General features: G+C 32.8%; 1 non-coding gene across 1 annotated transcript; it reads left to right on the top strand.

Moving 5' to 3' along the window:
* The first annotated feature begins 8,196 nt into the window (after positions 1–8,196).
* On the top strand, positions 8,197–8,269 carry TRNAR-CCU (transfer RNA arginine (anticodon CCU)). The gene has a single exon. It is a non-coding gene; the product is annotated as a tRNA-Arg (tRNA).
* Positions 8,270–11,192: the final 2,923 nt, after the last annotated feature.

The raw sequence follows: 11,192 nt of genomic DNA on the forward strand, positions 1-11,192 counted from the left end.
AATGTAATTTTTTTTCTAATGTCATCAGTTAATGATTATCATCTGCTACCTGAACATCCTGATATGAAGGCAGAAAAAAAAACACAAACATGACTGTTTTTAAGGTACCAGTACACACATCTGCTTTGGTTCATATGCACTGTAAACATTCCTTTAGTTAGTCAACAAAATGGAATGCAAAAGACTACCTCTTTATTGGTAAAAGAGTTGCATCAATCTGTTTTGCTGCAATGTAACATGAGGTTCCACACTATTAGGTCTGGTTAGTACAATCACATTTCATGCTGGGATTTGTAAAGCAAAGAACACAAATAAATGGCTTTCCTATATCGCAACAATTAATGATTATACTAATGAAAAAATCAGTTTCACACAAAGATGTTACTAAGCCCCAGTGGGCTAATGGATAAGGCACTGGCCTCCTTTGCTTGTGATTGTGGTTTCAAGTTACCTGGGGTGATAGGCTTTATTTCATCCATATAATTACTGGAGATGTTCCTTTGATACTGCACAAATGGCTCCACCAGAAACTGTTTTCTGCTTAACAATCCGGTACTGTTCAGCCTTCAAAATTTTGGCCCAGTATCTAAAAGCAGACATTTATCCTAATGACATTGTGGATTAGTTTCCTGAAAAGTTTACTATCACCTGGGACAGTGGCTTCAAGTCCCATCAAGGATGCATGTTCCTTTGTTGCTCATTCTCATTCTAGAAGTTATGCTTTTTTTCAATGCAGGTGACTGTCTTAATGGTATTGCATGAAATCCATATATACCAAAACATACCTATTAAGTTTTAATTGCAATTTAATATCAAAGTGGCTACAAAATAACAATGTATATGGCAATTGCTGATGGGTTTCTTGAAGTCCTTTCATCCATGTCATAAAAAGGGTAATTTTCTGCTTTTTATATTTATTTGGACACTGACTTTACTGACAATTTAGGTGCTACAGACCAAAAAAACAATGTTTACCTTTAAATATAGAGCACATGTGAGATTTAACTTAGTTTTATTTAAAGATACTGCATTTTTTGGTATTATAGTGTATATTTTCCCAATGCAACATTAAAGTTACATATATCTATAGCAAATATTATTCAAGATAAATAAACAGGAATTATTTTACAATTTTGATAATATTGAACTGTACAACAATGGCATGAATTCATTGCAATATACACCTATGGATACATAAAACTGGGCAATAACACAAATGCACAATATAATTGATTACCTTATGATTAGAATATTACTTTTATTAGGTACTTAGTATTGGGTGCAGTAGTTTAGTTGATTTAAAAAGAAACTAATTTAAAATTAGGAAACCAAGTTAATTTCCTTAGTCAGCTCGATTCTAAAATCACTCAACTAAAAATAATGGATTTTGACAAAGCAAAGCAAAGAACACAAATAAAAGGCTTTCCTATATCGCAACAATTAATGATTATACTAATGAAAAAATCAATTTCACACAAAGATTTTACTAAGCCCCAGTGGCCTAATGGATAAGGCACTGGTCTCCAAAGCCAGGGTTTGTGGGTTTGAGTTTGGGTTGATAGGCTTTATTTCATTAAAATAATTTTGGAGATGTTCCTTTTATTCTTGCTTCATACTGCACATATGGCTCCACCAGAAACTTTTATCTGCTTAACAATCCGGTACTGTTCAGCTTGCAAAATTATGGCCCAGTATCTAAAAGCAGACATTTATCCTAATGACATTGTGGATTAGTTTCCTGATAAGTTTACTATCACCTGGGACAGTGGCTTCAAGTCCCATCTAGGATGCATGTTCCTTTGTTGCTCATTCTCATTCTAGAAGTTATGCTTTTTTTCAATGCAGGTGACTGTCTTAATGGTATTGCATGAAATCCATATGTACCAAAACATACCTATTAAGTTTTAATTGCAATTTAATATCAGAGTGGCTACAAAATAACAATTTCTATGGCAATTGCTGATGGGTTTCTTGAAGTCCTTTCATCCTTGTCATCAAAAGGGTAATTTTCTGCTTTTTATATTTCTTTGGACACTGACTTTACTGACAATTTAGGTGCTATTGACCAAAAAAACAATGTTTACCTTTAAATATAGAGCACAAGTGAGATTTAACTTATTTTTATTTAAAGATACTGCACTTTTTGGTACTATAGTGTACATTTTCCCTATGCAACATTAAAGTTACATATATCTATATCAAATATTATTTAAGATAAATAAACAGGAATTATTTTACATTTTTGATAATATTGAACTGTACAACAATGGCATGAATTCATTGCAATATACACCTATGGATACATAAAACTGGGCAATAACACAAATGCACAATATAATTGATTACCTTATGATTAGAATATTACTTTTATTAGGTACTTAGTATTGGGTGCAGTAGTTTAGTTGATTTAAAAAGAAACTAATTTAAAATTAGGAAACCAAGTTAATTTCCTTAGTCAGCTCGATTCTAAAATCACTCAACTAAAAATAATGGATTTTGACAAAGCAAAGCAAAGAACACAAATAAAAGGCTTTCCTATATCGCAACAGTTAATGATTATACTAATGAAAAAATCAATTTCACACAAAGATTTTACTAAGCCCCAGTGGCCTAATGGATAAGGCACTGGTCTCCTAAGCCAGGGTTTGTGGGTTTGAGTTTGGGTTGATAGGCTTTATTTCATTAAAATAATTTTGGAGATGTTCCTTTTATTCTTGCTTCATACTGCACATATGGCTCCACCAGAAACTTTTATCTGCTTAACAATCCGGTACTGTTCAGCTTGCAAAATTATGGCCCAGTATCTAAAAGCAGACATTTATCCTAATGACATTGTGGATTAGTTTCCTGATAAGTTTACTATCACCTGGGACAGTGGCTTCAAGTCCCATCTAGGATGCATGTTCCTTTGTTGCTCATTCTCATTCTAGAAGTTATGCTTTTTTTCAATGCAGGTGACTGTCTTAATGGTATTGCATGAAATCCATATGTACCAAAACATACCTATTAAGTTTTAATTGCAATTTAATATCAGAGTGGCTACAAAATAACAATTTCTATGGCAATTGCTGATGGGTTTCTTGAAGTCCTTTCATCCTTGTCATCAAAAGGGTAATTTTCTGCTTTTTATATTTCTTTGGACACTGACTTTACTGACAATTTAGGTGCTATTGACCAAAAAAACAATGTTTACCTTTAAATATAGAGCACAAGTGAGATTTAACTTATTTTTATTTAAAGATACTGCACTTTTTGGTACTATAGTGTACATTTTCCCTATGCAACATTAAAGTTACATATATCTATATCAAATATTATTTAAGATAAATAAACAGGAATTATTTTACATTTTTGATAATATTGAACTGTACAACAATGGCATGAATTCATTGCAATATACACCTATGGATACATAAAACTGGGTAATAACACAAATGCACAATATAATTGATTACCTTATGATTAGAATATTACTTTTATTAGATACTTTAGTATTGGGTGCAGTAGTTTAGTGGATTTAAAAAGTAACTAATTTAAAATTAATAAACCAAGTTAATTTCCTTAGTCAGCTCGATTCTAAAATCACTCATCTAAAAATAATGTATTTTGACCATGGGCTCCTGTGGCGCAATCGGTCAGCGCGTGGTACTTATAAGACAGTATCTGTTGAGCAATGCTGAGGTTGTGAGTTCCAGCCTCACCTGGAGTAAATGTAATTTTTTTTCTAATGTCATCAGTTAATGATTATCATCTGCTACCTGAACATCCTGATATGAAGGCAGAAAAAAAAACACAAACATGACTGTTTTTAAGGTACCAGTACACACATCTGCTTTGGTTCATATGCACTGTAAACATTCCTTTAGTTAGTCAACAAAATGGAATGCAAAAGACTACCTCTTTATTGGTAAAAGAGTTGCATCAATCTGTTTTGCTGCAATGTAACATGAGGTTCCACACTATTAGGTCTGGTTAGTACAATCACATTTCATGCTGGGATTTGTAAAGCAAAGAACACAAATAAATGGCTTTCCTATATCGCAACAATTAATGATTATACTAATGAAAAAATCAGTTTCACACAAAGATGTTACTAAGCCCCAGTGGGCTAATGGATAAGGCACTGGCCTCCTTTGCTTGTGATTGTGGTTTCAAGTTACCTGGGGTGATAGGCTTTATTTCATCCATATAATTACTGGAGATGTTCCTTTGATACTGCACAAATGGCTCCACCAGAAACTGTTTTCTGCTTAACAATCCGGTACTGTTCAGCTTGCAAAATTATGGCCCAGTATCTAAAAGCAGACATTTATCCTAATGACATTGTGGATTAGTTTCCTGAAAAGTTTACTATCACCTGGGACAGTGGCTTCAAGTCCCATCAAGGATGCATGTTCCTTTGTTGCTCATTCTCATTCTAGAAGTTATGCTTTTTTTCAATGCAGGTGACTGTCTTAATGGTATTGCATGAAATCCATATATACCAAAACATACCTATTAAGTTTTAATTGCAATTTAATATCAAAGTGGCTACAAAATAACAATGTATATGGCAATTGCTGATGGGTTTCTTGAAGTCCTTTCATCCATGTCATAAAAAGGGTAATTTTCTGGTTTTTATATTTCTTTGGACACTGACTTTACTGACAATTTAGGTGCTACAGACCAAAAAAACAATGTTTACCTTTAAATATAGAGCACATGTGAGATTTAACTTAGTTTTATTTAAAGATACTGCATTTTTTGGTATTATAGTGTATATTTTCCCAATGCAACATTAAAGTTACATATATCTATAGCAAATATTATTCAAGATAAATAAACAGGAATTATTTTACAATTTTGATAATATTGAACTGTACAACAATGGCATGAATTCATTGCAATATACACCTATGGATACATAAAACTGGGCAATAACACAAATGCACAATATAATTGATTACCTTATGATTAGAATATTACTTTTATTAGGTACTTAGTATTGGGTGCAGTAGTTTAGTTGATTAAAAAAGAAACTAATTTAAAATTAGGAAACCAAGTTAATTTCCTTAGTCAGCTCGATTCTAAAATCACTCAACTAAAAATAATGGATTTTGACAAAGCAAAGCAAAGAACACAAATAAAAGGCTTTCCTATATCGCAACAATTAATGATTATACTAATGAAAAAATCAATTTCACACAAAGATTTTACTAAGCCCCAGTGGCCTAATGGATAAGGCACTGGTCTCCTAAGCCAGGGTTTGTGGGTTTGAGTTTGGGTTGATAGGCTTTATTTCATTAAAATAATTTTGGAGATGTTCCTTTTATTCTTGCTTCATACTGCACATATGGCTCCACCAGAAACTTTTATCTGCTTAACAATCCGGTACTGTTCAGCTTGCAAAATTATGGCCCAGTATCGAAAAGCAGACATTTATCCTAATGACATTGTGGATTAGTTTCCTGATAAGTTTACTATCACCTGGGACAGTGGCTTCAAGTCCCATCTAGGATGCATGTTCCTTTGTTGCTCATTCTCATTCTAGAAGTTATGCTTTTTTTCAATGCAGGTGACTGTCTTAATGGTATTGCATGAAATCCATATGTACCAAAACATACCTATTAAGTTTTAATTGCAATTTAATATCAGAGTGGCTACAAAATAACAATTTCTATGGCAATTGCTGATGGGTTTCTTGAAGTCCTTTCATCCTTGTCATCAAAAGGGTAATTTTCTGCTTTTTATATTTCTTTGGACACTGACTTTACTGACAATTTAGGTGCTACAGACCAAAAAAACAATGTTTACCTTTAAATATAGAGCACAAGTGAGATTTAACTTATTTTTATTTAAAGATACTGCACTTTTTGGTACTATAGTGTATATTTTCCCTATGCAACATTAAAGTTACATATATCTATATCAAATATTATTTAAGATAAATAAACAGGAATTATTTTACATTTTTGATAATATTGAACTGTACAACAATGGCATGAATTCATTGCAATATACACCTATGGATACATAAAACTGGGTAATAACACAAATGCACAATATAATTGATTACCTTATGATTAGAATATTACTTTTATTAGATACTTTAGTATTGGGTGCAGTAGTTTAGTGGATTTAAAAAGTAACTAATTTAAAATTAATAAACCAAGTTAATTTCCTTAGTCAACTCGATTCTAAAATCACTCAACTAAAAAAAATGCATTTTGACCATGTGCTCCTGTTTTGCAATCGGTCAGCGCGCGGTACTTATAAGACAGTATCTGTTGAGCAATGCCAAAGTTGTGAGTTCAAGCCTCAACTGGAGCAAATGTAATTTTTTTCTAATGTCATCAGTTAATGATTATCATCTGCTACCTGAACATCCTGATATGATGGCAGAAAAAAAAACACAAACATGACTGTTTTTAAGGTACCAGTACACACATCTGCTTTGGTTCATATGCACTGTAAACATTCCTTTAGATAGTCAACAAAATGGAATGCAAAAGACTACCTCTTTATTGGTAAAAGAGTAACATCAATCTGTTTTGCTGCAATGTAACATGAGGGTCCACACTATTAGGGCTTGTTAGTACAATCACATTTCATGCTGGGATTTGTAAAGCAAAGAACACAAATAAACGGCTTTCCTGTATTGCAACACTTAATGATTATACTAATGAAAAAATCAGTTTCACACAAAGATGTTTCTAAGACACAGTGGCCTATTGGATAAGGGACTGGCCTCCTAAGCTGGTGATTGTGGTTTCAAGTTATCTGGGGTGAAAGGCTTTATTTCATCCATATAATTACTGGAGATGTTCCTTTTATTCTTGCTTCATACTGCACAAATGGCTCCACCAGAAACTTTTATCTGCTTAACAATCCGGTACTGTTCAGCTTGCAAAATTATGGCCCAGTATCGAAAAGCAGACATTTATCCTAATGACATTGTGGATTAGTTTCTGGATAAGTTTACTATCACCTGGGACAGTGGCTTCAAGTCCCATCTAGGATGCATGTTCCTTTGTTGCTCATTCTCATTCTAGAAGTTATGCATTTTTTCAATGCAGGTTACTGTCTTAATGGTATTGCATGAAATCCATATATACCAAAACATACCTATTAAGTTTTAATTGCAATTTTAATATCAGAGTGGCTTCAATATAACAATGTCTATGGCAATTGCTGATGGGTTTCTTGAAGTCCTTTCATCCATGTCATCAAAAGGGTAATTTTCTGCCTTTTATATTTCTTTGGACACTGACTTTACTGACAATTTAGGTGCTACAGACCCAAAAAACAATGTTTACCATTAAATATAGAGCACATGTGAGATTTAACTTAGTTTTATTTAAAGATACTGCATTTTTGGTAATATAGTGTATATTTTCCCTATGCAACAATAAAGTTACATATATCTATAGCAAATATTATTTAAGATAAATAAACAGGAATTATTTTACAATTTTGATAATATTGAACTGTACAACAATGGCATGAATTCATTGCAATATACACCTATGGATACATAAAACTGGGCAATAACACAAATGCACAATATAATTGATTACCTTATGATTAGAATATTACTTTTATTAGGTACTTTAGTATTGAGTGCAGTAGTTTAGTGGATTTAAAAAGTAACTAATTTAAAATTAATAAACCAAGTTAATTTACTTAGTCAACTTGATGCTAAAATCACTCAACTAAAAATAATGCGCTTTGACCATGTGCTCCTGTGGCGCAATCAGTCTGTGCGCGGTACTTATATGACAGTATCTGTTGAGCAATGCTGAGGTTGTGAGTTCAAGCCTCACCTGGAGCAAATGTAATTTTTTTTCTAATGTCATCAGTTAATGATTATCATCTGCTTCCTGAACATCCTGATATGAAGGCAGAAAAAAAACACAAACATGACTGTTTTTAAGTACCAGTACACACAGCTGCTTTGGTTCATATGCACTGTAAAAATTACTTTAGATAGTCAACAAAATGGAATGCAAAAGACTACCTCTTTCATGGTAAAAGAGTTGCATCAATCTGTTTTGCTGCAATGTAACATGAGGGTCCACACTATTAGGTCTGGATAGTACAATCACATTTCATGCTGGGATTTGTAAAGCAAAGAACACAAATAAACGGCTTTCCTATATCGCAACAATTAATGATTATACTAATGAAAAAATCAATTTCACTCAAAGATGTTACTAAGCCCCAGTGGCCTAATGGATAAGGCACTGGCCTCCTAAGCAAGTAATTGTGGGTTCAAGTCCCATCTGGGGTGATAGGCTTTATTTCATTAAAATAATGTTTTAGATGTTCCTTTTATTCTTGCTTCATACTGCAGAAATGGCTCCACCAGAAACTTTTATCTGCTTAACAATCCGGTACTGTTCAGCTTGCAAAATTATGGCCCAGTATCTAAAAGCAGACATTTATTCTAATGACATTGTGGAATAGTTTCCAGAAAAGTTTACTATCACCTGGGACAGTGGCTTCAAGTCCCATCTAGGATGCATGTTCCTTTGTTGCTCATTCTCATTCTAGAAGTTATGCTTTTTTTCAATGCAGGTGACTGTCTTAATGGTATTGCAGAAAATCCATATATACCAAAACATACCTATTAAGTTTTAATTGCAATTTAAAATCAGAGTGGCTACAAAATAACAATGTCTATTGCAATTGCTGATGGGTTTCTTGAAGTCCTTTCATCCATGTCATCAAAAGGGTAATATTCTGCATCTTATATTTCTTTGGACACTGACTTTACTGACAATTTAGGTGCTACAGACCAAAAAAACAATGTTTACCTTTAAATATAGAGCACAAGTGAGATTTAACTTATTTTTATTTAAAGATACTGCATTTTTTGGTAATATAGTGTATATTTTCCCTATGCAACATTAAAGTTACATATATCTATACCAAATATTATTTAAGAATAATAAACTGGAATTATTTTACAATTTTGATAATATTGAACTGTACAACAATGGCATGAATTCATTGCAATATACACCTATGGATACATAAAACTGGGCAATAACACAAATGCACAATATAATTGATTACCTTATGATTAGAATATTACTTTTATTAGGTACTTTAGTATTGGGTGCAGTAGATTAGTGGATTTAAAAAGTAACTAATTTAAAATTAATAAACCAAGTTAATTTACTTAGTCAACTCGATGCTAAAATCACTCAACTAAAAATAAAGCGCTTTGTCCATGTGCTCCTGTGGCGCAATCGGTCTGTGCGCGGTACTTATAAGACAGTATCTGTTGAACAATCCTGAGGTTGTGATTTCAAGCCTCACCTGGAGCAAATGTAATTTTTTTTCTAATGTCATCAGTTAATGATTATCATCTGCTTCCTGAACATCCTGATATGAAGGCAGAAAAAAAACACAAACATGACTGTTTTTAAGTACCAGTACACACAGCTGCTTTGGTTCATATGCACTGTAAAAATTACTTTAGTTAGTCAACAAAATGGAATGCAAAAGACTACCTCTTTATTGGTAAAAGAGTTGCATCAATCTGTTTTGCTGCAATGTAACATGAGGGTCCACACTATTAGGTCTGGATAGTACAATCACATTTCATGCTGGGATTTGTAAAGCAAAGAACACAAATAAACGGCTTTCCTATATCGCAACAATTAATGATTATACTAATGAAAAAATCAGTTTCACTCAAAGATGTTACTAAGCCCCAGTGGCCTAATGGATAAGGCACTGGCCTCCTAAGCTGGGGATTGTGGGTTTAAGTCCCATTTGGGGTGATAGGCTTTATTTCATTAAAATAATTTTGGAGATGTTCCTTTTATTCTTGCTTCATACTGCACAAATGGCTCCACCAGAAACTTTTATCTGCTTATCAATCCGGAACTGTTCAGCTTGCAAAATTATGGCCCAGTATCTAAAAGCAGACATTTATCCTAATGACATTGTGGATTAGTTTTCTGAAAAGTTTACTATCACCTGGGACAGTGGCTTCAAGTCCCATCTAGGATGCATGTTCCTTTGTTGCTCATTCTCATTCTAGAAGTTATGCTTTTTTTCAATTCAGGTGACTGTCTTAATGGTATTGCAGAAAATCCATATATACCAAAACATACCTATTAAGTTTTAATTGCAATTTAATATCAGAGTGGCTACAAAATAACAATTTCTATTGCAATTGCTGATGGGTTTCTTGAAGTCCTTTCATCCATGTCATCAAAAGGGTAAATTTCTGCCTTTTATATTTCTTTGGACACTGACTTTACTGACAATTTAGGTGCTTCAGACCAAAAAAACAATGTTTACCTTTAAATATAGAGCACAAGTGAGATTTAACTTATTTTAATTTAAAGATACTGCATTTTTTGGTATTAGATTGTATATTTTCCCTATGCAACATTAAAGTTACATATATCTATACCAAATATTATTTAAGATAAATAAACAGGAATTATTTTAGAATTTTGATAATATTGTACTGTACAACAATGGCATGAATTCATTGCAATATACACCTATGGATACATAAAACTGGGCAATAACACAAATGCACAATATAATTGATTACCTTATGATTAGAATATTACTTTTATTAGGTACTTTAGTATTGGGTGCAGTAGATTAGTGGATTTAAAAAGTAACTAATTTAAAATTAATAAACCAAGTTAATTTACTTAGTCAACTCGATGCTAAAATCACTCAACTAAAAATAAAGCGCTTTGTCCATGTGCTCCTGTGGCGCAATCGGTCTGTGCGCGGTACTTATAAGACAGTATCTGTTGAACAATCCTGAGGTTGTGATTTCAAGCCTCACCTGGAGCAAATGTAATTTTTTTTCTAATGTCATCAGTTAATGATTATCATCTGCTTCCTGAACATCCTGATATGAAGGCAGAAAAAAAACACAAACATGACTGTTTTTAAGTACCAGTACACACAGCTGCTTTGGTTCATATGCACTGTAAAAATTACTTTAGTTAGTCAACAAAATGGAATGCAAAAGACTACCTTGGTAAAAGAGTTGCATCAATCTGTTTTGCTGCAATGTAACATGAGGGTCCACACTATTAGGTCTGGATAGTACAATCACATTTCATGCTGGGATTTGTAAAGCAAAGAACACAAATAAACGGCTTTCCTATATCGCAACAATTAATGATTATACTAATGAAAAAATCAGTTTCACTCAAAGATGTTACTAA

The sequence above is a fragment of the Taudactylus pleione genome, unplaced genomic scaffold (genome assembly GCF_031769625.1).
Source record: "Taudactylus pleione unplaced genomic scaffold, aTauple2 ptg000473l, whole genome shotgun sequence".
In the NCBI taxonomy this organism is placed as follows: domain Eukaryota; kingdom Metazoa; phylum Chordata; class Amphibia; order Anura; family Myobatrachidae; genus Taudactylus; species Taudactylus pleione.